This window comes from Lissotriton vulgaris, chromosome 1_2 (genome assembly GCF_964263255.1).
Source record: "Lissotriton vulgaris chromosome 1_2, aLisVul1.2, whole genome shotgun sequence".
Taxonomy (NCBI): domain Eukaryota; kingdom Metazoa; phylum Chordata; class Amphibia; order Caudata; family Salamandridae; genus Lissotriton; species Lissotriton vulgaris.
In genome coordinates, this window is record NC_141686.1 from 345,783,020 (window position 1) to 345,810,879 (window position 27,860).

At 49.4% G+C, this 27,860-nt stretch overlaps 1 pseudogene across 1 annotated transcript in view; it reads left to right on the forward strand.

Annotated features, from left to right (window-relative positions):
- Nucleotides 1-21,349, forward strand: part of LOC147736740 (uncharacterized) — an 87,367-nt pseudogene extending 66,018 nt beyond the window's left edge. The window contains exons 3-4 of the transcript XR_015307575.1: nt 18,647-18,699; nt 19,194-21,349. The product of XR_015307575.1 is annotated as an uncharacterized LOC147736740 (transcript). The remainder of the gene's footprint in view (nt 1-18,646; nt 18,700-19,193) is intronic.
- Nucleotides 21,350-27,860: the final 6,511 nt, after the last annotated feature.

The window sequence follows — 27,860 nt, forward strand, 5'->3', positions numbered from 1 at the left end:
TGCTGTGAGGAGAGGCTTGTAGGAGAGTAGGGTCTGCAATCCTATGATCACCCAGATTTTTTGCTTTTGTTTCACTGGTTTACGACTTTCTCTGGCTGTGGGCCTGCCAATCAGACCCACAGCCTTGCTGTTCTCTCACTAAATTGACATGTGTACCTTAGGTGCATTATCCAATTGGTACTGGGCCACCTTATCAGACCCTGTAACTCAGGGCATAGGTGTACCCAGGGCCTACCAGGGGCTGAAGCATGTATTATGCCACCCCTGGCTGGCCATCTAAATCTGACACAACTGGCTGCACGACAGCTGGGGCAAGGTGGTGTAATCACCCTTTGCTTTAGATATAGTATACCTATATCTAACCCTAAAATGGACACACAGATTCCTATCAGTCACTCCTATGGCAGGCCTTGACAATCCTGAAGGCAGAGTGCTTGGAATCGTGTGAGATGGTGCTCTGGCATGAGCTGAGCCCGTTTGCAGCTTGCGGAACCAAGTCCTAATAGCTGTTCCATGATAACGCATACCATATACTCTTAAGTGCATTATAATCCTCGCTGTTAAATGCTATCTTTGGTATCGCTTTATCAAAACATGTCGAGTAAGGTGTCATACGAATTGGAATACTAACCCCTCACCAATTCTGGCGACGTGGTTAGCATTCCACCCTTCTAGAGGGACACGACATATATGTAACTGTGAACCCCGGTTAAAGTTAACCCAAGCTTCAGCATCACAAAATGGATGCTGCCACCACAGACACGAGTCTGACCCCCTGCAACTGGGAGTCCTTCCAGCGAGGGGAGCTTGGTGAAAGGGTTTCCTGTCAGGGGCGGTGCTAGACCATCCCAGACAGGGTTTTGTGTATCCTGGGTAGGCAGGGCTTTACAGGAAGGTGACTGCAAGTGGCACCCCGGTGCTCACTACGCATCTGCCGGCTAGAACCAGTTCCAGGGGCACACCAGCCCCTGGCCTGGGGAAAGTCCGGCATGGGAGAGGGGTGTAACCACCCCCCTTCCTGGTCCCACCCCTAGGGCAGGACCTAGTCGCGTACCCACCCCTTTCTTTAGGATAAAGGCAGGAGCGGGGACCCTTCCAAATTAGATCATCTTTGAATCAAGAAACTACTTTCCACGAAAGGAACTCTCGACTCTTCTCAAGATTCTCCCTTGTAACTAAGGAGTAGTCACCCTGCATCCGCAGGCACCATCTAAGAACTCTGCGGTTTGCTGCACGTCCTTCCTCCGGAATCCGACTGCCCAGCTCGACGAGACCCGGCTTCCCTGGCACCTCTGACCTCTACCTACCTCTACAGCTAAGCTGAGAACCGTAGGTGCGACGAGACCTCGAGGGACCGGCCATCATCAGAACTGCACGACTTCTATCCAGCACGACCGCAGAGGGATCCTCTGGTGAGTGCTTTGGGGTCCAAGAAGCCCCGACCCTGAGCAGCTCCAGCACCGAAGTCCAGCCCCCCAGCATCCACGAGATCTGCGTGGGGCCCTTCTGCTTTGTGGCTGCTCACCGCTTTGTCTGGCTACTAGCCCGCTGGTTGCTCCAGACTGGCCCTTGCTCCCTTCCAAAAGAGGAGCCCCCCGGACCCTCCTGGTCCCCTCCAGACGCCATTTTAGGTCCACCGCGTGGGCTTGAATTTGCCAAGACTTGTTGCCCCAATCCTGGGTCCAGCGACGTCGACAGCATCAACCATCGTGGGACAGCTCGCACCTCCATCCCGGTCGCCGACAACGCCTCCTGGTCCATGAGACTGCAGAGCCCAGCGTCGCCCACTCACCTGGTCGAGGTGACTACCATCCGGTGCCATCCTGGTGCCCATTTGACCACTGGCTAGTGGTTAAGAACTTGGTCCCCTATGCTTTCAGGTGTCATCCATCTTCGATCCAGGCTTGGATCACTTCGAACAATCTTCACTGGTCGCCTGCCAGCAACTCTTTCTTCAGGTTCCTGGTTCGCCAACGAGGATTCCCGACGTCTTTACAGACCTATGCAGCCGCAGCCCCTGGGCTAGGTAACTTCGGCATTTCGGTGCCCCAGCATAGTCTCACTATCCAAGGGTCCAGATCCACTTTCGTTTTTGACCTACCTAGCCGGGTTCGCCCGAGAACACTAACTTTGCTTTTACTAGCTCCCATAGACTTTGTCCCGCATCCCGCGTGAGAGTGCACACTCTGCACCCGAGTCCCCTAGGCCTCCTACTAGTAATCTGAAGGTTCAGTATCGTAGTCCTAGCGATTCCAAAGACTATTAGTCCAGTACTTACCTGCTAGTAATTTCGCATTCCACTTTCATAGTATATGGTTTTTCATGCCCCTCGGGCATTTGTGTAATTGTGCAACTTAAAGTATTTTCGTAAGAGTTTTGTTGTGTGCTTAGTACCCTGTCCTCATAAAGAGTACAGGGCTGTTGTGATCTAAATAAATACACTGTTTATTTTCATAACACTTGTGTGGTGTCCTTTCACTTGGTTTTCAAGGGGTATATGTGATGGTATAACAGCTGGCTTAACACGCCCTCTAGAGTTTAGCCCGAAGACTGCTCGTATCCACGCTACTAGGATAGCTGGTCTATAAGGTTGACTTACAACCAATCACCAGAAGGGTTGTTTGGACTGATACATAGTGATCACTAGAATAGTGAGCACTGCATATCAGGCCAACTTCTCACATTGGTGAGCAGCGGTTGGGATTTGAGCTTGCTGTTGTTTTACCACACGTATCCTAAGAATATCTTTGTGAAAGATCACATAAGGTAAGGTACATATAACTTAGCTTAGAATACTCTGAGTTCTACTGAACCAGCTGTTGTAGTTTAACAAGGCTTAGCACACCTTGACTACAACTCTTAGCAAGGGATCAGTAGGCAAACAAATAGTGTAGGTAGGTGCATCACTTACACCACACTAGAAGCATGTCTAACCTCGGAGAGTCTTCAGAGACCCCTCTCGTGGTTGTGGACCCTCCACAGGTCCCTTCCAGATATGCTGCTCTTAGTTTCCAGGAGATGAGGCAAGTGTGTACCTCCAGGAAACTAAAACAGGGTTCAAACCCTACCATTCCTTTTCTGATTGGTCTCTTAGAGACTTATGATGCTAGGAGGGCTGCTAACACAGATCCTTCTCATCCAGAAGGGAATATGCCCCCCTTACAGGGTCCCTTTGATAACCATGATCACCCCCTCCAGGAGGCAGATGATGCTGAGGATGAGGATGAGGATGAGTTGTCAGGGGAAGAGGCAGACAAAGGTCAGGTAGAAGTCAGTAGACTCACTAGGACCAACTTAAGTAGGCATGAGAATGGATTTGGGGGACTCCCAGGGCCACTCTCAGGCAGACTTAACATTGGGAATGGACGAGTTAGGTCTATATCTAGAGGCTCTCACAGATCCATTGGAACCAATGGCTCTCAGACCTCTTCTCGTAGAGGGATGTCATCCCCTAAGAGAAGGGAGCATGAAGCTAAGATGAGGGAAGCCACTCTGAGGATTGAAAAGGAAGAACTTGCCCTGGCCAAAGAGAGGCTTGCCTTTGCTAGAGAGCAAAAGGTAAGTGGACTAGATTCCACTGGTGGCAGCATTCCCCCAAGGGAAAACAGGAGTTTAGATACTAGACACCTGAGTAAGATAGTGCCCCCCTTTAAACAAGGGGATGATATCCACAAATGGATAACTGCTTTGGAGAGGGCTTGCACTGTACAGTGTGTCCCCCAGAGTCAGTGGGCAGCTAATCTTGTGGCTCTCCTTTGAAGGTAAAGGTAGAGACAAGCTCCTCACTACTAGAGCTGAGGATGCTAATGATTACCAAGTCCTGAAAAATACACTGATAGATGGGTTTGGCCTAACCACTGAGCAGTACAGGTTGCTGTTCAGGGATACCCAGAAAACTCAGTCTCAGGATTGGTCTGACTTTGTAGATTGTGCCACTAAGGCTTTGGAGGACTGGTTGCTGGGCAGTAAGGTTACTGATTATACAGGATTGTACAATCTGATCATGAGGGAACAGATTTTAACAATTGTCAGAACCAGTTGTTGCATCAGCACCTTGTTGACTCAGATCTGACCTCTCCCCAAGAATTGGGAAAGAAGGCAGACAGATGGGTCAGAACAAGGGTTAAGCAGAACCAGGGCCAGAACCAGGGTGGTCAGAAGAAAGCAGACCAGAAGGGTAAAGATACTAAAGGTGAACAAAATGACCAGAAGTCTTCAACAGGTCCCCAACAATCCAAAGAGGGTGGGGGTCAGGCTTCCCAGAAGAAGAAGACTCAAGAAGGCCAGTCAAAAAGGTGGTGCCAATACTGTAAAAGTAAAACTCACTGGTTTAGTGAGTGCACCAAGAAAGGAGGGCAAACTCCTGCCACTGCAGCCCCTAAGGCAACTGCACCCCCTAGTACAGCCAGCAGTGGTAGTGCACCTCCCAAGGGATTAGTTGGGTTAACCTTGGGTTCTGAGGGGTGTTAGACCCGGGACCCTGGCCGGCCAAGACTCGAGTCGAGGTCAGTCAGGGATCGCCAGTTCTAAGTGTCAGGGCAAGGGAGTCACACACCAAGGCAACCCCTACTCGCCCTCTAGGTAACGTGGCGCGAGCAGTCAAGGCTAAACTTGGAGGCGATGTAAGTTAAGTATTTGCGCACGCACCCCAGCAACAACAATCAAGGCCCACCACAAAGAAACACTCCACACAAGGTTATGTAAAAATAGCCTTTGTATTATAAAAATATACATCCGATAAAACACACATCTTATTACACGGTGCCAACCGGCATGGGCGGAATTTACAAGGGATATTTGTACAGGACAGGGCCACTTGGACCACTGTCAAGGGTATCAGCACTTTTAGAGATAATTACTGTAGCACAAAAATATAACAGTAGAGCATACAACCAGTAATCACTGGCAACAGGACCTCTCTAGCACCACCTGTACTAGGGAGAAAACAACCACCTACATGTCATAATACCTATAGGGGTGCAAGGATAAAACACATGATGTATCAACATTCAGAGGTGTAAAGGCACATGACGCATAAGCAATACATTCAGAGGTGCAGAATCAATAACCATTACCCCATACTCACAAGTCACCACCTGTGACTGTCCCGGTGTCCCAATGTCAGGGCCTAAACGTGGCAGTTGTCCACTAAGTGCTGGACAACTGGAGCAGGGAAAGTTAGCACAAAGTGGGAGCCTCTCTGGGCTCAAAGAACCACCACTTGTGGCACTGGTGAGCCTCTCTTAGGCTCTCTCATCAGTAAGGGGGCTGCTGAGCCTCTCAGGGCTCCAGCAGCGAACAGGTGCAGCCTCGCTGGGCTGGGGGGTCCCTCTCTCTGGGGACCCAGGAACTCTTAGGTCGCTCTGAGCCTCTCTCAGGCTCTTGCCAAAGGTGCGGCGCTTCTCTTTGGGGAGTCCCCCCTCTGGGGACTCGAAGGGAAGGTGGGGCGCTCAGAGCCTCTCAGGGCTCGCGAAATAATTGCCCCCAATGAGCCTCTCGGGCTCCAACAACCAAATGCCGCCTTTCCGAGCCTCTCTGGGCTCTACACGAAATGCCTCCGAGCCTCTCTGGGCTCCAACACGCGGGCGCGAGGTCGCGCTACAGAGAGGGGGCGGGGCGGACACCGGCAATGTGTCCCGACGCTCCCCCCCTCCTCTGCAGGCACCTGCACTCACCGGCTGGTCTTCCGCGGCGGCGGGTCTCTCCCGCTGGTCCCGGGGCTCTCCTTCCTTCTCGGGGAGCCTCGGCAGGCTCTCTCTCTCGGCTCGGCAAGGGAGGCGGGACTTCCGGTCGGCCTTTCCGGGGCCGCACTCTGATTGGCCGGCCGGCCGGAGCACTTCCGGGTCGTCGCGGGCAGCGCGGCGGCCCGTTTTAGGCAGGCAGGCGGCTTCCCAGGATCCGAGGAGTGGGCTCCCTCGTGAATCCAATAAATCACGGACCTGGGCAATGCCGGGTGGGCATCGGCCTTCACGAACAAAGCGCTCCCAAGCGCTATAAAAGCCAGTAAAGCGCTCCCAGCGCTAAGGTGGCAAATAAAGCGCTACTAAGCGCTGGGTCACCACAGAGCGCTCTCAAGCGCCAAAAAGGCAATACAAAGCGCTCCCAGGCGCTGGGGGTAAAATCCAGCGTTTCCAAGCGCCAGGCAAGAAGTCCTCAGTGCTCCCCAGCACTGGAGGACAGGGCAGAGCTCCAGCAGGGCTGGAGGCAGGCAGGGGGGGCAAGGCTGGGCCAGAGCCAGCACACTGGGTCTCCAGGCAGGGAGACTCCCCAAGTGGCGGTCCTTCTGGCCCCAGCAGCGGCACAAGCCCCCTCTGGCAGGATTCAAAAGTAGAACATTTTCAGTGGGGACACAGCCCCTTCTTATACCAACAAATCCTTTGTTACAATGTGCAGGGTGGGGGGAAAACCAGTCGCAGCTGGTTCTGGAGCACTCTTGATGGCCCAACCACCCATTCCTTTCACTGGGGAGGCTAGGGTCATTAGACACACCACAGGGGGGCGGAGCCAGCATTGTGTGGGGAAAACCCAGCCCATCCAGGACACAGGTACACTCCTCCCACACATCACTCATGCTAATCTCCCACTCACCACCGGGCAGACCCATCCAGACTTCCTGGAGCCTGGCATGCCAGCCAGCTCCAGCCAATCACGCTCCAGCACCCTCACTGCACACATATCTCAATGTCCAGAAGTAGCACTTCCCAACTAGACACATACATGCCGCAGACACCATCTTGCAGCATTCACCCTCACGAGTTTAGGCATACCAAACTCGAGCCTGCACTCCCCACGCATCAGGAACTACTAGGGACACACACATTCCCCATGCATTCCTATGGGAGGGCAGGCCAGCCATACTACACGCACGCACTTTCACTCTGGGACTCAGGGAAAAGTGCGCAGAGACCCACAAATCACTAGCACAGGGTCACAAATAAGGCAAAAAGTCTAGGGGTGAACCTGCCCTGCGGGCCAAGTCCAACACAACCCCCTTCCAGCCAAAACGCAGGGGAGAACAATCACCACCGTGATGGACTTCCCTGCTTGGGGCGATAGAACACGGACGCAGGCCCGCCACGGCCGGGACACTCTCCTGTTCTATGCCACGGTGAACCCCTAGGGTTCCTTCTAAAGCTCCTGTAAGGACCAACTGGGCTACCCCACTGGTACTCCTCAGTTGTCCGCGGCCAGGACCCGGCCCTGGGCCACCCAGGTGCCACCGGTCCTTGCCAATTCGCAGAGCGGGGGGTAGTAACCCCTGGCACATAGTGTCCATTCTCCACTCTCCCTGTCTGCAAGACAGGACTAGACTGCCACTGGTTCACCAGCCTTTGGTCTACAACCTCAGGCGGACCAGGAGTCTCAGAGAAGGCTTTCCTCCCCTTACCTCTTCTTCCGGGGTTCCTCCTCCTCCTGCGAGGGGGACACCCAGGACGCCATTCCAACCCAGGGTTTAACCCCTCAGGTTGCACCGGGGTCAGAGGTGGGCTTTCCCACCCTCTGCACCCCCTTCCAGAGGTCTGCCCTCTCCCAACTGGAGAAGTTCCTCTGGAAGAACCGGTCAGGACACTGCTTACAGTCGTCCTACCCTTCAGGTCAGGCCGAACCTGCCCCTGGCCTCCCAACCTCCGGTCTAAAACCTTTGGTGGAATAATTGCCTGGCACTCCAGGACTTCTGTGCCCTCCCAACTGGAGCGACACTGCCGGACACTGGAACCCCTGGAGTTCTGGTTACAGACACTCCAGGTTCCCTAGACACTAGGAGATCTTCCTCAAGTGTACTCACAGGACAGCCTAGGTTCCCAACCTGGTGTTCCCTCAAGAAACCACCCAAGTTCTGAGACAGGGCTTCGGGCCTCGGGGTGCTCTCAGCCACCCCCTGACTCCTGCTCCACTGAGCCAGGCAGTCAGCCCCTTCACCCTTCTCACTATACTGGGACCTAGCTGGGCTACACTGAGCCTCTTCCACCACGCTGGGCTGGAAGCTCCCTGTACCACTGCTGTTGGACTCACTCTCTAATGACTGTACAGCACCTCTGGCCCTCTCCCAGCGGTCTGCTTCCAGTGCAAGCTCCCATGGTTCAGACAATCCACACCCCATCAGGTGTTGTCGCAACCCTGGGGGACAACAACTGAGCATCTGCTCTCTGAGAAACACATCGAACAATATGTCCCAATCACATTTCGTGGGCTCCTGTACCCAATCGCACAGGGCTTCACAACAGCCCTCCTCAAAGTCTACCCAAGACTGGTGAGGCAGCCTCCTACTGCCCCTGAATTTCAACCTTAACTCCTCCTCTGGAGAAACAGGAACCATACTCTGGGAACTGGGAGTGGGACTGTCAATACCAACACTTAAAAAGCTGCCACCACTGGACTCCACCCTCCCTGGGGGATCCAGAAAATTCGGACTGCGGGCAGGGGATAACCTACTCTCTAGGGCTATCTTCTCCCTGGCCCAGGCCCTCTCAGCCTCTGCAATCCGCTCATTCACACCCAGCTGCGCCATCTTCCAGGCATACTCTAACCTGAGCTTCTCCATGGCCAGCTGGTGCTCCCTCTCTTCTCTCCTATCCATCCACTCCTCTGGGGACAGGGAAAGGGATGGGGTGCTACATCTGACACGGGACCCAGCAAGGGACTCCCTATCTAGGGGGTACTCGCTCTCTGCTGGCGCCCATCCACTGTCAAACTCACTCTCCACAACAGACTCTACAGGGTTCCCCTCAGACCCACCACCCTCATGGTGTGCGGTCCGGGCCCTCTCCCTCTCACTGTGCTCACGCTCCCAGTCACTCTTCTGCCACAGGATCATGTTATCCCTAAGCTTGGACTGGGTGTCTGACTCACTCACTGGGATGTCTCTCTCCTTACATAACCGTACCAACTCATGCACACTGTACTTAGACAGGCCACACAGGTTAAACAGAGATTCCATCTTGACAGGATGCTCACAGACACGTGCAACACAAGGGAACTAGCAATCTGAAGTAAAAGTACACAATTCCAAAACTTCCACTCTCCTTAGAAAAGAACTCACTCATGCGTCCAGGAAAACACACCATTCATCCACACACACCCTCCCCTCGGATCGGTAAGGCAGTTTCTACCACCCCTGACTTCTCAACCTGACCACATGTGACACAGGTACCAAACTCTGGAAGCAGGGCGGGGGACAAATGTACTGAACACAATTATCAAATGACACTCTTCAGGAGAAGCAATAATGGAACTTCACCAAAACACAATAATCCCCAAAAATGTGGTCATCTAAAATGCAGAGCTTTGTAGTGGCCAGTTGCTACTGTGGTACAACGCAAACACAAATTCTCATCCTCACCGCTTGCCGCCAATGTTAGACCCGGGACCCTGGCCGGCCAAGACTCGAGTCGAGGTCAGTCAGGGATCGCCAGTTCTAAGTGTCAGGGCAAGGGAGTCACACACCAAGGCAACCCCTACTCGCCCTCTAGGTAACGTGGCGCGAGCAGTCAAGGCTAAACTTGGAGGCGATGTAAGTTAAGTATTTGCGCACGCACCCCAGCAACAACAATCAAGGCCCACCACAAAGAAACACTCCACACAAGGTTATGTAAAAATAGCCTTTGTATTATAAAAATATACATCCGATAAAACACACATCTTATTACACGGTGCCAACCGGCATGGGCGGAATTTACAAGGGATATTTGTACAGGACAGGGCCACTTGGACCACTGTCAAGGGTATCAGCACTTTTAGAGATAATTACTGTAGCACAAAAATATAACAGTAGAGCCTACAACCAGTAATCACTGGCAACAGGACCTCTCTAGCACCACCTGTACTAGGGAGAAAACAACCACCTACATGTCATAATACCTATAGGGGTGCAAGGATAAAACACATGATGTATCAACATTCAGAGGTGTAAAGGCACATGACGCATAAGCAATACATTCAGAGGTGCAGAATCAATAACCATTACCCCATACTCACAAGTCACCACCTGTGACTGTCCCGGTGTCCCAATGTCAGGGCCTAAACGTGGCAGTTGTCCACTAAGTGCTGGACAACTGGAGCAGGGAAAGTTAGCACAAAGTGGGAGCCTCTCTGGGCTCAAAGAACCACCACTTGTGGCACTGGTGAGCCTCTCTTAGGCTCTCTCATCAGTAAGGGGGCTGCTGAGCCTCTCAGGGCTCCAGCAGCGAACAGGTGCAGCCTCGCTGGGCTGGGGGGTCCCTCTCTCTGGGGACCCAGGAACTCTTAGGTCGCTCTGAGCCTCTCTCAGGCTCTTGCCAAAGGTGCGGCGCTTCTCTTTGGGGAGTCCCCCCTCTGGGGACTCGAAGGGAAGGTGGGGCGCTCAGAGCCTCTCAGGGCTCGCGAAATAATTGCCCCCAATGAGCCTCTCGGGCTCCAACAACCAAATGCCGCCTTTCCGAGCCTCTCTGGGCTCTACACGAAATGCCTCCGAGCCTCTCTGGGCTCCAACACGCGGGCGCGAGGTCGCGCTACAGAGAGGGGGCGGGGCGGACACCGGCAATGTGTCCCGACGCTCCCCCCCTCCTCTGCAGGCACCTGCACTCACCGGCTGGTCTTCCGCGGCGGCGGGTCTCTCCCGCTGGTCCCGGGGCTCTCCTTCCTTCTCGGGGAGCCTCGGCAGGCTCTCTCTCTCGGCTCGGCGAGGGAGGCGGGACTTCCGGTCGGCCTTTCCGGGGCCGCACTCTGATTGGCCGGCCGGCCGGAGCACTTCCGGGTCGTCGCGGGCAGCGCGGCGGCCCGTTTTAGGCAGGCAGGCGGCTTCCCAGGATCCGAGGAGTGGGCTCCCTCGTGAATCCAATAAATCACGGACCTGGGCAATGCCGGGTGGGCATCGGCCTTCACGAACAAAGCGCTCCCAAGCGCTATAAAAGCCAGTAAAGCGCTCCCAGCGCTAAGGTGGCAAATAAAGCGCTACTAAGCGCTGGGTCACCACAGAGCGCTCTCAAGCGCCAAAAAGGCAATACAAAGCGCTCCCAGGCGCTGGGGGTAAAATCCAGCGTTTCCAAGCGCCAGGCAAGAAGTCCTCAGTGCTCCCCAGCACTGGAGGACAGGGCAGAGCTCCAGCAGGGCTGGAGGCAGGCAGGGGGGGCAAGGCTGGGCCAGAGCCAGCACACTGGGTCTCCAGGCAGGGAGACTCCCCAAGTGGCGGTCCTTCTGGCCCCAGCAGCGGCACAAGCCCCCTCTGGCAGGATTCAAAAGTAGAACATTTTCAGTGGGGACACAGCCCCTTCTTATACCAACAAATCCTTTGTTACAATGTGCAGGGTGGGGGGAAAACCAGTCGCAGCTGGTTCTGGAGCACTCTTGATGGCCCAACCACCCATTCCTTTCACTGGGGAGGCTAGGGTCATTAGACACACCACAGGGGGGCGGAGCCAGCATTGTGTGGGGAAAACCCAGCCCATCCAGGACACAGGTACACTCCTCCCACACATCACTCATGCTAATCTCCCACTCACCACCGGGCAGACCCATCCAGACTTCCTGGAGCCTGGCATGCCAGCCAGCTCCAGCCAATCACGCTCCAGCACCCTCACTGCACACATATCTCAATGTCCAGAAGTAGCACTTCCCAACTAGACACATACATGCCGCAGACACCATCTTGCAGCATTCACCCTCACGAGTTTAGGCATACCAAACTCGAGCCTGCACTCCCCACGCATCAGGAACTACTAGGGACACACACATTCCCCATGCATTCCTATGGGAGGGCAGGCCAGCCATACTACACGCACGCACTTTCACTCTGGGACTCAGGGAAAAGTGCGCAGAGACCCACAAATCACTAGCACAGGGTCACAAATAAGGCAAAAAGTCTAGGGGTGAACCTGCCCTGCGGGCCAAGTCCAACAAGGGGTATGACAACTTAGTTGGCACACTCACTCAGGCTGTCCTTGTCTGTACAGGGGATGTGGATATATCCCCTGATGTCAGTCCCAATACTTTAGGCAAATACAGACAGACACCTTTGATAAATGGCAAAATGGCTCAGGCCTATAGGGACACTTGTGCCAGTGTCACCATGGTGACACCTAACTTTGTGGACCCTGGACAGATCATGCCAGGTACAGATTTCCTGGTGACCAATGCCAGCAACGTCACTACCAGTCATAGTATGGCGATTGTTGCTTTCTCCTTGGGAGGGGTAAATGGCCAAAAGAAGGTTGTAGTTAGTTCAGACCTCCCAGTGGATTGTTTGTTGGGCAATGATTTGGAGTCATCACAATGGTCAGAAGTGGAGCAGAGGACTCACATGGAGATGTTAGGCTTGCCAGCACATGTCCTTGCTGTGACTAGGTCACAGGCCAGAAGATGCCCCACTGAACAGGTGCTGGATCCTGGAACAATGGACCAGACACCATCCAAGAAGAAGAGCAGTAGGGTTAAGGCATTGCCTTCCCCCATGCCCCAGGTTGAGGATCAAGTCTCAGAGGAGGCTGACCTACAGGAACTGAGGGAAACTGAGCCTAAAGAATTTGAACTTGATCAAGTTGAATTTCTGGCCTCAGGGGGACCCTCCAGAGCAGACCTGGGGAAGGAACAGTTAGCCTGCCCTTCTCTTGAACCCCTCAGACAACAGGCTGCTGCTGAGGCTGCAGGGAACGCCACAGGTGCCCACAATGTATACTGGGAAGATGGACTCCTATACTCTGAGTCAAGAGACCCCAAGCCTGGTGCAACCAGGAGGCTGGTCATCCCCTTGTCTCTGAGAGGTTTCCTTCTCACCGTGGCCCATGAGATTCCCCTTGCAGGTCACTTAGGCCAGAACAAGACTTGGGACAGAATTGTCTCACACTTTCACTGGCCTCACATGAATGAATATACCAAGTAGTTTTGTCGCTCCTGTGTCACTTGCCAAGCCAGTGGTAAGTCAGGTGGCACTACAAAGGCCCCCCTTATACCAATGCCTGTGGTGGGGGGCCCTTTGAAAGAGTGGAGATTGACATTGTTGGTCCAATGGAACCCCAGACAGCATCAGGGCACAAGTTTATACTGGTGGTGGTGGACCATGCCACCAGGTATCCTGAAGCTATTCCCCTTAGGACCACTACAGCACCTGTTGTGGCAAGAGCCCTAGTTGGAGTGTTCTCCAGAGTGGGCTTCCCTAAGGAGGTTGTCTCTGACAGAGGTGCAAACTTCATGTCAAGCTACTTAACTGCTATGTGGAAGGAATGTGGTGTCAACTACAAGTTCACTACACCCTATCATCCACAATGCAATGGGCTTGTTGAAAGGTTCAACAGGACCCTAAAAGGGATGATTCATGGACTACCTGAAAAGTTCAGGCGTAGATGGGATGTCCTGATACCCTGCCTTTTATTTGCTTATAGAGAAGTCCCACAAAAGGGGGTTGGCTACAGCCCTTTTGAACTTTTGTATGGACATCCTGTAAGAGGACCACTGTGTTTGGTGAAGGAAGGATGGGAGAGACCTCTCAAAAAGCCTGCAACCAGCATAGTGGACTATGTACTTGGTCTCCGCTCCAGGATGGCTGAGTATATGGAAAAGGCATCTGAAAACCTTAAGGCCAGCCAAGAACTCCAAAAAGCTTGGCATGACCAAAAGGCTGTCCTGACTGTGTATCAGCCTGGACAGAAGGTGTTGGGTTGGAGCCAGTGGCCCCAGCAGCACTAAAAGACAAATGGTCTGGGCCCCACACAATTCTTGAGCAAAAGGGAGAGGTCACCTACGTGGTGGACCTTGGAACTCCCAGGAGCCCCCACAGGGTGCTCCATGTGAACAGGCTCAAATCATATGTCAACAGGAAGGACATGAGCTTGCTCATGGCCATAGATGAGGGACAGGAGGAAGAGAGTGACCCTCTCCCAGACCTGCTCACTCAGAATCCTGATGATGGATCAGTAGATGGTGTTGTCTTTTGTGGCAGCCTCTCTGAACAACAACAAGAATTGCAAACAAGTTCTTCAATCCTTCAGGCAAATGTTCTCTCTAACCCCCAGTCAAACCAATTGGTGTACCCATGAGGTTGACACTGGTGACAGCTTTCCAGTAAAGAGTAAAATCTACAGGCAGCCTGATCATGTTAGAGACTGCATCAAAACAGAAGTGCAGAAAATGTTGGAGTTGGGAGTCATTGAACCCTCAGATAGCCCTTGGGCTAGTTCAGTAGTTCTAGTGCCAAAGCCTCACACCCAGGGTGGTAAGAAAGAGATGAGGTTTTGCGTAGACTACAGAGGTCTCAATGCAGTCACTAAGACTGATGCCCACCCAATACCAAGGGCAGATGAACTTATAGATAGATTGGCTTCTGCCAACTACTTAAGTACATTTGACCTGACAGCTAGGTATTGGCAAATCAGGTTAGCTGAGGATGCCAAGCCCAAGACAGCATTTTCATCCCCTGGTGGACATTATCAATTTGTGGTAATGCCCTTTGGTCTGAAAAATGCACCTGCCACCTTCCAAAGGCTGGTGAATCATGTTCTCACTGGGCTGGATGACTTCTGCGCAGCATATCTTGATGATATAGCTGTCTTTAGCTCCACCTGGGAGGATCACCTGGTCCACCTGAGGAAAGTGTTAGAGGCACTGCAAGCAGCAGGTCTCACTATCAAGGCCACAAAGTGCCAGATAGGGCAGACACAGGTTGTATACTTGGGCCACCTTGTAGGTGGAGGCCAAGTTCAGCCACTGGAGAGCAAAATACAGTCAATCAGGGACTGGGCTCCTCCAACCACCCAGACTCAGGTTCGAGCTTTCTTGGGCCTGACTGGTTACTACAGAAAGTTTGTCAGAAATTATGGATCAATTGTGACTCCACTTAATGAACTGACAAGTAAAAAGATACCAAAGAAAGTTCAGTGGACAGCAGGCTGTCAAAAAGCATTCAATGGCCTAAAGCAGGCCATGTGCACAGCACCTATCCTCAAGAGTCCAGACTACTCCAAACCATTCATTGTCCAAACAGATGCTTCTGAGTTGGGTGTGGGAGCTGTTCTATCTCAACTGAATTTTGATGGTAATGACCAGCCCATTGCTTTTATAAGCAGAAGGCTGACCCCCAGAGAGAAAAATTGGTCATCTATTGAGAGGGAGGCCTTAACTGTGGTTTGGGCCCTGAAGTAACTGAGGCCATACTTGTTTGGCACTCATTTCAAGATTCAGACCGACCATAAGCCCCTCTTGTGGCTAAATCAGATGAAGGGTGAAAACCCCAAACTGCTTAGGTGGTCCATTTCCCTACAGGGGATGGATTTTACAGTGGAGCATAGACCTGGCACTGATCATGGCAATGCAGATGGGCTCTCCAGGTATTTCCACTTAGAGCAAGAAGACTCACCTGGTCAAGGTTAGTTTATTGTCCCAAAGTTTGGGGGGTCATGTAGGAGAGTAGGGTCTGCAATCCTATGATCACCCAGATTTTTTGCTTTTGTTTCACTGGTTTACGACTTTCTCTGGCTGTGGGCCTGCCAATCAGACCCACAGCCTTGCTGTTCTCTCACTAAATTGACATGTGTACCTTAGGTGCATTATCCAATTGGTACTGGGCCACCTTATCAGACCCTGTAACTCAGGGCATAGGTGTACCCAGGGCCTACCAGGGGCTGAAGCATGTATTATGCCACCCCTGGCTGGCCATCTAAATCTGACACAACTGGCTGCACGACAGCTGGGGCAAGGTGGTGTAATCACCCCTTGCTTGAGATATAGTATACCTATATCTAACCCTAAAATGGACACACAGATTCCTATCAGTCACTCCTATGGCAGGCCTTGACAATCCTGAAGGCAGAGTACTTGGAATCGTGTGAGATGGTGCTCTGGCATGAACTGAGCCCGTTTGCAGCTTGCGGAACCAAGTCCTAATAGCTGTTCCATGATAACGCATACCATATACTCTTAAGTGCATTATAATCCTCGCGGTTAAATGCTATCTTTGGTATCGCTTTATCAAAACATGTCGAGTAAGGTGTCATACGAATTGGAATACTAACCCCTCGCCAATTCTGGCGACGGGGTTAGCATTCCACCCTTCTAGAGGGACACGACATGTATGTAACTGTGAACCCCGGTTAAAGTTAACTCAAGCCTCAGCATCACAAAATGGATGCTGCCACCACAGACACGAGTCTGACCCCCTGCAGCTGGGAGTCCTTCCAGCGAGGGGAGCTTGGACAAAGGGTTTCCTGTCAGGGGCGGTGCTAGCACCATCCCAGACAGGGTTTTGTGTATCCTGGGTAGGCAGGGCTTTACAGGAAGTTGACTGCAAGTGGCACCCCGGTGCTCACTACGCATCTGCCGGCTAGAACCAGTTCCAGGGGCACACCAGCCCCTGGCCTGGGGAATGTCCGGCATGGGAGAGGGGTGTAACCACCCCCCTTCCTGGTCCCACCCCTAGGGCAGGACCTAGTCGCGTACCCACCCCTTTCTTTAGGATAAAGGCAGGAGCGGGGACCCTTCCAAATTAGACCATCTTTGAATCAAGAAATTACTTTCCACGAAAGGAACTCTCGACTCTTCTCAAGATTCTCCCTTGTGACTAAGGAGTAGTCACCCTGCATCCGCAGGCACCATCTAAGAACTCTGCGGTTTGCTGCACGTCCTTCCTCCGGAATCCGACTGCCCAGCTCGACGAGACCCGGCTTCCCTGGCACCTCTGACCTCTACCTACCTCTACAGCTAAGCTGAGAACCGTAGGTACGACGAGACCTCGAGGGACCGGCCATCATTAGAACTGCGCGACTTCTATCCAGCACGACCGCCGAGGGATCCTCTGGTGAGTGCTTTGGGGTCCGAGAAGCCCCGACCCTGAGCAGCTCCAGCACCGAAGTCCAGCCCCCCAGCATCCACGAGATCTGCGTGGGGCCCTTCTGCTGTTTGGCTGCTCACCGCGTTGTCTGGCTACTAGCCCGCTGGCTTGTGGCCTTCCCGACGACGCCCGACGACATCACCACTGCTAGTCTGGTTGCTCCAGACTGGCCCTTGCTCCCTTCCAAAAGAGGAGCACCCCGGACCCTCCTGGTCCACTCCAGACGCCATTTTAGGTCCAACGCGTGGGCTTGAATTTGCCAAGACTTGTTGCCCCAATCCTGGGTCCAGCGACGTCGACAGCATCAACCATCGTGGGACAGCTCGCACCTCCATCCTGGTCGCCGACAACGCCTCCTGGTCCGTGAGACTGCAGAGCCCAGCGTCGCCCACTCACCTGGTCGAGGTGACTACCATCCGGTGCCATCCTGGTGCCCATTTGACCACTGGCTAGTGGTTAAGAACTTGGTCCCCTCTGCTTTCAGGTGTCATCCATCATCGATCCAGGCTTGGATCACTTCGAACAATCTTCACTGGTCGCCTGCCAGCAACTCTTTCTTCAGGCTCCTGGTTCGCCAACGAGGATTCCCGACGTCTTTACAGACCTATGCAGCCGCAGCCCCAGGGCTAGGTAACTTCGGCATTTCGGTGCCCCAGCATAGTCTCACTATCCAAGGGTCCAGATCCACTTTCATTTTTGACCTACCTAGCCGGGTTCGCCCGAGAACACTAACTTTGCTCTTACTAGCTCCCATAGACTTTGTCCCGCATCCCGCGTGAGAGTGCACACTCTGCACCCGAGTCCCCTAGGCCTCCTACTAGTAATCTGAAGGTTCAGTAACGTAGTCCTAGCGATTCCAAAGACTATTAGTCCAGTACTTACCTGCTAGTAATTTCGCATTCCACTTTCATAGTATATGGTTTTTCGTGCCCCTCGGGCATTTGTGTAATTGTGCAACTTAAAGTATTTTCGTAAGAGTTTTGTTGTGTGCTTAGTACCCTGTCCTCATAAAGAGTACAGGGCTGTTGTGATCTAAATAAATACACTGTTTATTTTCATAACACTTGTGTGGTGTCCTTTCACTTGGTATTCAAGGGGTATATGTGATGTATAACAGCTGGCTTAACACGCCCTCTAGAGTTTAGCCCGAAGACTGCTCGTATCCACGCTACTAGGATAGCTGGTCTATAAGGTTGACTTACAACCAATCACCAGAAGGGTTGTTTGGACTGATACATAGTGATCACTAGAATAGTGAGCACTGCATATCAGGCCAACTTCTCACAAGGCTGACACCCTTGGAGGAAGAAACATATAACTGTCAGGTAGTGTTTCCTAACACCCTAAGTTTCCTTGTTGTCTGTTTCTTCTTTCTCTTTTCCCTCTCTCGTTCTCGGTTTATGTCTCTCCAACTTCAGCATTTGGCTCCCTCCATACACTTTTCTTGTTGTTATCAGACGTCCGATAATAACCTGATGGAACATGTTGGGCGCCTAGTGCAGGGCAGGATCCGTATCAGGTCAAGATGCACTGGACTGTGAGTACTTGCCTCCTGTTTTGCCCAGCAGTTCCTTTACAATTGGTGCATTTCTCTCCTCCTCTACACCATGTGATACTATCCTCCCTCTTTCTTTTCTTTCTGTGTCTTTTCTCTCTGGGTCTGACTTCCACCTCTTTATGTCCTCCCATCCCGCCCTTTACTGGCTTCTCTGCCACTTCAGGGGTCATGCTGGGTACTTGTGGTGAGAGTGGAAGATAGTCTATTTTTTCTCTCATTCCTCTGTTTGTTTTGTGTTTTTTCTTTTCTTGCCCTTTTTGGTTTCCTTTACTGTTGTGATGTTTTTCCTTTGTCAGGTGTTGCAGTGCCTGGCCCTGTAGGAGGAGTGTGATGAGTTCCAGGCCACAAAGTAAGTCCTTATCATCCCCACAATTTGAAATGGTGAATTCCACTGAGCCAACTGGACACGGCCTCAGTCTGTGGTGGCATTTGAAGCAGTGATTACAACAGGCCAATTCCTCTGTTCAATTAAATGTCCTTTCCTAGATCACTGGAAATAAATAATAAATGAGCACTCCCAGTGTGCAGTGGAATAAATAGCATCTGATAATTCATTACAAGTATTACAAATATATTGACTGCGTGTGAGAATCCGTGTCTGAATATATGTCTAACTTGTGATTCTTTCTTAAATATTCACTTGCTTTGCTTTCACTACCTGGAGTTCCAGTGGTTTCAAGCTCCCTTTCTACACTGTGTCCCAGAGCTGTTTCACCACTATCAGAAATGCAACTCAAACTGATTTCCTATCTTGCTTCTATAAATGCTTTCTTTCTGTAAAGTACAAAGTCATAAATATGTGTTCTTCGTGTTGATTTACAATATCTGACTCTATTTCTCCAGGTGACCGAAGCAAGAACAGATAAAAGAAGGCTTTAATTTAATGAAACACAACAAAAAAGGATTATTTCAAGGAAAGTGAAATCATTCTCGAGCTCTAGAGGAGAAACATATTCTAAGTGCCAGGACTGGTGATGAATTTGGAGCGGAAGAAACTGCTGAATGTGAAAGTTGTAAAATATTTAAAGAAAAATTACGATAAATCTTTACGACGAGTCAGTTACTGAGATTGAAGAGCCTCTGAAATGTGAATGGAACTCAAGAGTAAATCGAAAGTCCGCATCTACTTATTGTAAGACTGGCATAACTTGGAGAAGTTGAATCCATCTCACTAAATACAAGGGGCCCCTCAGTGAAAGTTTATAAAACCGGTTAGACAGGCGGCCTTTAAAAGTAGGAAAATCATCTCCAGATAAAAGCTATAATTAGTTCAATACAAATGTTAATAAGAGCATCTGCAGTGTATTTTTAGAAGTTAATGCTGAGTGTAACATAAACGAGTACAAACTCTGGAAGCAGATACAGTCTTAACATGGCCGGTGTCCAGGATCAAACCCAACATGAAGATTCACATAACTCGAATAAGAGTAATGAATGTGAGAACAGATTTAGTTATCAATCCCACCCCACTAAACACGAGAGAACTCACACTGGACAAAAACCTTATCAGTGTCCAGAATTACAGAAAAGCTTCACTCACAAATCCTCTCTCATTCAACATGTGAGAATCCACACTGGGCACAAAAAGTATCAGTGTACTGAATGCCAGAAAAGCTTCAGTCTGAAAGGTCATCTCACTCAACATGAGAGAACACACACTGGGGTAAAACCGTATCAGTGCACTGAATGCCAGAAAAGCTTCAGTCAGAAAGATCATCTCACTAGACATGAGCAAACACACACTGGGGTAAAACCGTATCAGTGCACTGAATGTCAGAAAAGCTTCAGTCAGAAAGGTCATCTCAGTCAACATGAGAGAACTCACACTGGACAAAAACCTTACCAGTGCTCAGAGTGCCAAAAAAGATTCATTCATAAGGACAGTCTCATTTTTCATCAGAGAATCCATACTGGGCTAAATCCTTATCAGTGTTCAGAGTGCCAGAAAAGCTTCAGGCGGAAATCCTGTCTCATTCAACATGAGAGAACTCACACTGGGCAAAAACCTTATCAGTGCTCTGAATGCCAGAAACGCTTCAGTCAGTTAGGTCACCTCACTCGACATAAGATAACACACACTGGCTACAAAACTTATCAGTGCTCAGAGTGCAAAAAACGTTTCAGTTGTAAAGACCATCTCATTCGACATGAGAGAATCCACACTGGGCAAAAACCTTATCAGTGCACTGAATGCCAGAAAGGTTTCAGCATGAAATATAGTCTAGCTCTTCATGAGAGAACTCACACTGGTGAAAAACCTTATCAGTGCACTGAATGCCAGAAAAGCTTCATTCAGAAAGGTGATCTCCTGGAACATAAGCTAACACACACTAGGGACAAACCTTACCAGTGCTCAAAGTGTCCAAAAAGTTTCAGTTGGAAGGCCAGTCTTATTAAACATGAGGGAATCCACCCTGGGAAAAAACCTTATCAGTGCACTGAATGCCAGAAAAGCTTCAGTCAGAAAAGTTATCTTACTAAGCATGAGTTAACACACACTGGGTTCAAACCTTATCAGTGTTCAAAGTGCCCTAAAGGTTTTATTTGGAAGGCCAGTTTCATTACACATGAGAGCGCTCACACTGGTGAAAGACCTTATCAGTGTACTGAATGCCAGAAAAGCTTCAGTCTGAAAGGTCAACTCACTCAACATAAGAAAAGACACACTGGGGACAAACCTTATCAGTGCACTGAATGCCAGAAAACCTTTGCCTGGAAAACTAGTTTTGTTCAGCATATAAGAACTCACACTGGTGAAAGGCCTTATCAGTGCACCGAATGCCAGAAAACCTTTGCCTGGAAAAGTAGTTTTGCTCAACATAAGAAAACACACACGGGGACAAACCTTATCAGTGCTGAGAGTGCCAAAAAGCTTTGCTTGTAAGATCCAGCTCATTCAACACCAGAGAATCCACACTGGCGAAAGACCTTATCAGTGCACTGAATGCCAGAAAAGCTTCAGCCACAAATCTAATCTTGCTCAACATGAGAGAACTCACACTAGACAAAACCTTGTTATTGTCTAAATGCCAGGGAGGTGTCTGCTTGAGATTCAGTTTGATTCAACATGAGAGAACCCACAGCTAGAAAGAAAATTAACAGTGCTCTAAATGTGATAAAAACTTTAGTTATAAATGCAACCCATGTACATGAGAGAGTCAGTGTGGGAGAATAAAGGGGGCTCAGTGTCAACTCTGGGGAGGAGCTTTCAATATCGCATGACGTGGCCACAAAGACCTCAATCCATTGATTGTCCAACAAACCGTGTACTGAGAAACGCATACTGCGAGGGATGGAAATGCTTGAATTAGCCTTATTTCTTTGTGCCTTACAAAAAGTTATAAATGGAATTATTTGAAATTATGTTCTTAATAGTTACGATGATTTTTAAATTAAAAGTCTAAAATGTTATCATGAAGTATTTTTTTATTTATTTTGTAAACAGTTTTTGAATATATAAATAATTTTAATTTATCTCAATTTCCTATTGGGTTCTATGTTTAAGTCTCTGTCTCCAGTATTTTCTAAGGGAGGGTTTTGCATTATCATTTGTTGGCTATGTGTGGGGCTTCACTTTCTATTGCTTAATTTTTGACTATAGTAAGTTACATTTGTAAATTTTTGCCCCACCTCAGTTAAATGGCATAGAGACGCGCATGTCTACATATTATAGTATGTTTGCGCTTGTATTGCTAAATAGCTAAAAGTGGCAAAGTTACTCTAGGTGTATCCTTGCATGTATAGAGTACTCACAGGTGTAAAATACCTTTGTGAATAGCTCTCAAGGTGTCCATCTCGACCGAGTGTTTAATTTTTGTTGTAAAGCTAAAGTGGACGCAGTTACTTTGGCTGTTAGAGTGAATGGGATGATCTTGCGGGAACACCAGAGCACTCGTCCGATGTGTTTGTTTGACAGAGGAGCGGCAACGAATATCTTGCAGTCATTTTCCTGGACTTGCTACATCTCTCGCCTCCTGAGGGCCTCTTGTAGCAGCGATTTGATACTCCAGTAGTAGGATCAGGTAATTTCTCCCTGTTCCTAAACTTGTTATCATGAATTGCTTTTATATTTTCCCTTCTCCTCTTCCTTTCACCTGATTTTGTTGTGTTTACTACCACATTGCACTGAAATGTACTTTGCTGTTAAATGGTTCTGAGGTCTTATACTTCATGTACATTTTTATACTATGAAACGTTGTTTTTTCTCACAGCACGGCTACAGTGTAGGCACAGAGAGCCCAAAACCTGAGATTCCTGCACCTTGATTTGCCTTTATTGGGATTCCACCTTTCCACCTGGATTGTGTTATACCTTGGCGGTCACAAGTGTCATGTTTGAACGGTCAGCGTGAGCTCTTGTACGCAGCTTGTTCTCACATAAAATGCTCTGCGTTGGTTCGGATCATCAACCTTGACCCATCTCCATAACCTGGAAACCCCAAAGACTTTGCAGCTGTTTTAATTGCCTGACATTTGACGCGTTTTGATGGCCAAGAATTTGGTTTTACTTGATGACTCAACTCTTCTTTGTGGCTATTTTGCTCCTCATGCCAGATCTGTGCATCTCGTCACCTTCTCTGACTGGTTCTGCCCAAAACCTTATATCAAAATCCAGTGTTAATCATCACCGGAGAATAGACTTAACAGTGTCTCCTCGAGCATAGATTGTGAGGTCAAGTACCCTTTTCTATGTCTGTTCAACAGTGTTTCAGTGGATCTGGTTTTTTTTAAACTAATTTATCTTTACATCACTATCAGTGTCTTTTAGTTTTTTAACTTATTTATTTATAGAGTTTTTTATGGCGTGGACGTACCTTGGGTATCAGTGTGCTTTACAGTTACATGAGGTAGGTTTGAGATACAGCTTGTCCAGCAGAGCGTTTCACATTGACATGAGGTAGGTTTGAGATACAGCTTGCATAGCAGCATTAACATATATATATATAATATTCCTGTACATGACTCTCTTCTCGGTTTCAAATAACACTTTTTGGAACTGATTAGTGTGCAAGGTGTAACAGTATTCCTATACAAATGGTTCCGATGTGTCTTTTTACCGTTATTTCTACATCAAAAACGAGCCCGGGTAGTACAGTACAGTTGAAGATTATACTCAGCATAACTGGTGACTTTATCTTTACATACATTGTTGTTCTGTGTTGGTAACACCTATATCACAGTGCTGGTGATGAACAGTCTTGCCTACGGAAGGAACTTGCTCATTAGGAAGCTCTTCGCTTCCTTCTTGAATGTTGCCGTGTCTTGAATTTTTCTAATGTTTGGTGGGAGTGAGTTCCAGATTCCCGGGGCTGCTCCGGAGAAAGCTCTGTTATATTTTTTCTTCTTCCGAAAGATGGGTGGTTTCAGCAACAGCTCCCTGGCACTCCTGGCTGGTCGCTTCCCCCTGATAGCTCGATTTTCTGGGCTAAGTACCTTGGTGTTTTGTAATGGAGCACTTTGTGGGTAATACATGCCAGTTTAAGTTGAATGCTGTCTTCGTAAGGTAGCCAGTTTAACGCTTTCAGGTGTGGGGAGATATGGACGTATTTCCTAGATCCGGGGATGAGTCTTGCAGCTGCATTGAGGCATGCTTTTAGTGGTTTTGGGGAAATTTTGGTATGCCTGCTAAAGTTGTAAATCCATATTCAATCCTTGAGATAACTAAGGACTGGACAACCAATTTGAGGGTCGCCGTAGAAATCAATGGTTTCACTTTTCTAATATAGTTCAAGTGATACCTGGCACTTTTTGCCATTGATTTGATGTGGGCTTTCAATTCTAGGTTCTTATCCAGCATGATTCCTCGCGATTTCATTGAGTCAACTAGAATTGGGGTGCAGTTTAGTGCTGTGATCAGTTTGGTCCATTCCTCCACTTCTGTTTGGTTCTTTGGTGGTGAAATTAATAGGAATTCAGTTTTTTGTGCATTTTGTTTCAGATGATTGCTAGTTAACCAGTGTAATGACACTTGTAAGGCCTCATTCATTAGCTTTATGTCTTCCAGTGACGCAATATTGATGTAGATCGGGGAGAGGTGTGGCGGCGCGGCCAGGGTGACTGACTCCGGAATCTGGGGATCACGGTTCGATACCCAGGGCCGGCGGCAGATTAGCCCAGCACCATGTGACTCTGGGCAATAGCTTGCTTAATCTTCCCGACGGCCCCCAGCGCCTAGAGACCCTTACGGGTGATTGTGCGCTTTACAAATGTGGATTATTATTATTATTAGTGTCGTCTGCGTACATGTGGTAGGATATGTTTGCGTCTTGGAGGATTTCTGTGAGGGGTTCGAAATACAGGTTGAATAGAGATGGAGATAGTGTAGATCCTTGAGGGACTCCAATGGAATTCGACTTGATGGGGATAGTGTCTGGTTGAACAGGAATCTTTGTGGTCTATTCTGAAGGAAGGATTCAAATCATTTCAGTCTGCAAGAGAAAGGTACCCCCTTGTTTCTTTAAGATCCAAGAGGAGGGGGATATGCAATCAAAACTAATGTAGTAACGTCTTAACAGTATTATATATTTTCTATTTTATGGGATTACCTCTACTTACATTTCATATACAGTATAAAGACCTTAACGCATTCAGTCTAATGGTTTATGCTGAAGAACTTTCTTTTGATATAACTATCACACATTTGGTGCATCCTGCAAGGATTGGTAGCAGGCCATAGGTCTGGTGTCACTATCTGCTGCCTGATCCTCCTGCTCCCATTCCTCCTCCGGGTCTGCCTCTTGCATGAGAAGAATGTCTTTCGGTCGTGACTTAGTAGGCAGCAGTTCTGCGTAGTAATGCATATGACCTTGCCAGATGGACATAGTGTGTATCCAGGTTTTGAACTTGGGAGCCCGACCTCTTCCCCACCGGCATGCCACCTGGCGTTTGGCCAATAGCAAACCCATTGCCAAGAACTTTTTGAGCAGTGTGTTAATTTCCTGCGACAAACCCAATCGGGCCACAAGTGGGCATGGTGCCATCTCGACCCCCACCATGTTTGACAGCCCTTCAAAAATCTGTGTCCAGTAGTCTTCTACTTGGGGGCAGCTCCACGCCAAATGCAAGTAATCTGCTCCCTCTCTCCCACATCGTGCACACTTGTTATCTCTAAGGTGGAATCTATGCAGTTTAGCCGGGGTGTGGTACAAACGGTGTAAGTATTTAAGATGAATGAGGCACAGTCTGCTATTGCCCGTAATTGTCTCAGTCTGTGTGCAGCTAAGTTCCCATTGGTCATCCGTTAATGGTACAGTTAGATCTTTATCCCAGTCCTGCCTAGCCCGCAGGGTATGAGAGGGTGGCGTGCTCTGTCTGTGTTTATACAAGAGGGATATGACGTGACGGGGAGTCTCCTTTTGCAATAAGGCATATAGAGGTGCGAGTGTGTCTGGTTCTTCGGGAAATGCGGGTGTGGCTGCGTTGACACTTTGTCGGAGACGAGTGCATAAAAATGTGTCCATTGTCGTGGGTGTGCATGCACCAAAAAATTGTTCTTTGGAGCGGAACTGGCCTCCGGTATGAAGGTCTCCCCAAGTATGGTAATTGAGTCCATCTTGCATCCTCTGACATATCCCCTCACATGTTATCTGTAGCAGGGGATTACACAACAAAGGCATCCTGGGGGAGTACAACAGAGGGTTCCTTAGCTTACGAGCGAGCTGTCACCATGCTGCCACAGTGCAGTCAATGGTGGACGGGTCACGCTACAGCTCCTTCACTGTTGTAAAAAGGTAGCACGCCGGGGGTGTCGGGGCCATATAACCATCTTCCACCGCCAGGTGGGGCATAAATGGCGGCAGATGGATCCAGTAAGTTGCGAAATGGGCCTGTGCACAATAATAATATTATTCAAAATTGGGGACATCGTACCCTCCCTGATGGTATGATAGCATCAGTGTAGTCAGGTTAAGTCATGCCTGTTTCCCTCCTCATATGAGGTTTGTGAGTTGGGTCCTGAGTGTGCTAAAGAAAAATCTCCCTGGGTGGTAGGGTATGTTAATGAAGAGGTATAATAGTTTGGGTAGCAATACCATCTTGATAAGAGAGATTCTGCCTGCCATGGAGAGTGGTAGGTGTAGCCATTTAGTGAGGTTGTCAGTTATCTTATCAATGGCTGTTCCATAATTTATCCTCATCAGTGTGTCCTTATTTCTAGTGATTCGAATGCCTAGGTACTTTAGCTCATCAGTTTCCCAGACTAGTGGGTAGTCTAATTGGTGCAGCAGGGTATTATCCGTAAGGGTGAATATTGCAGACTTAGATCAATTCATTTGTGTTCCAGATATGGCACCGAATTTTGGAATCTCTCGCAACACAGGGTTTCGATTATCTTGGGGCTTTTTGACATACAGTGTCATATCATCTGCGTATAGGGAGATAAGCAGTTGTCTAGTCGGGTAAATCAGTGCTCTATTATTATGGTGTTGCCTAAGCGTTGCAGCTAAGGGTTCAATGGCCAATGCTAACAGGGTTAGGGATAATGGACAGCCTTGTCTAGTGCCTCTGGATGTAGAAAAGGGGGAGGACTTAGCACCATTCAATAGCACTGTAGCTGTCGGCCGGCAGTACAGTATTTGTACCCAGTTAAGGAAAGTAAGAGGCATTACTATATACCCCAATGTACCCAGCAAGTAGCCCCACTCCAAGGAGTCGAACGCCTTGGTGACGTCAAGGAATAATGCCACTGCCGAGCAGGTAGGATCTATATCTTGTAGGACGGCGGCTAGGGATCTAAGGTTATGCGATGTGGCTCGATTTAGGAAGAATCCCGCCTGGTCAGGCAACACCAGTCGTTCCATCAATAGGTTAAGGCGGGTCGCTAGGACTTTTGCTAATATTTTAGTATCGCAGTTTAACAAAGATAGGGGTCGATATGAATCGCTAGAAAGTGGGGATTTACCAGGTTTTAACAGTGAGGTTATAAGGACCTCACGCATAGTTCTGGGCAAGCATCCCGCTTCTAATGCCGCATAGAACACTTCCTTCAGGATGGGAGCCAGCAACGAAGCGTAGGTTTTATAAAATTCAATTGGTAGCCCGTCTGATCCTGGGGCCTGACCCAATTTCATCTGCATGATGGCGTCAGTGATTTCGTCTAGTTCTAGATCAAAGTTCAAGAATTTCCGCTGGGTATCACCCAGCCAGGCCAGTGCGGTATCTTCGAAATAGTTGGGCAAGTCAAGCGGGGTACCCCTTTGAGAAGCATAAAGTGTATTATAATAGTCTCTAAACGTGTTGAGTTGGTCAGGAAGGTTCCTATGCGTGTTACCGTGTGTGTCTTGTAGCTCCGTTACATAGTTTGAAAACTTGGGGGGACTAGTCACACTTGCAGCGCCTTCCCGGGGCGATCCCCCTCACCATAGATCCATGCCTTGCGTGGTTTTCCCCAGAATCTACACTCCCTGTCTGCAAGTGTCTCATATTCTGTCAACTTATCTCGCATGCTGTCCCTAATTGTATTGTCATCGGGACTGGAGGCAAGGCCACTTTCTAAATCTTTGAGTTCTCTTTC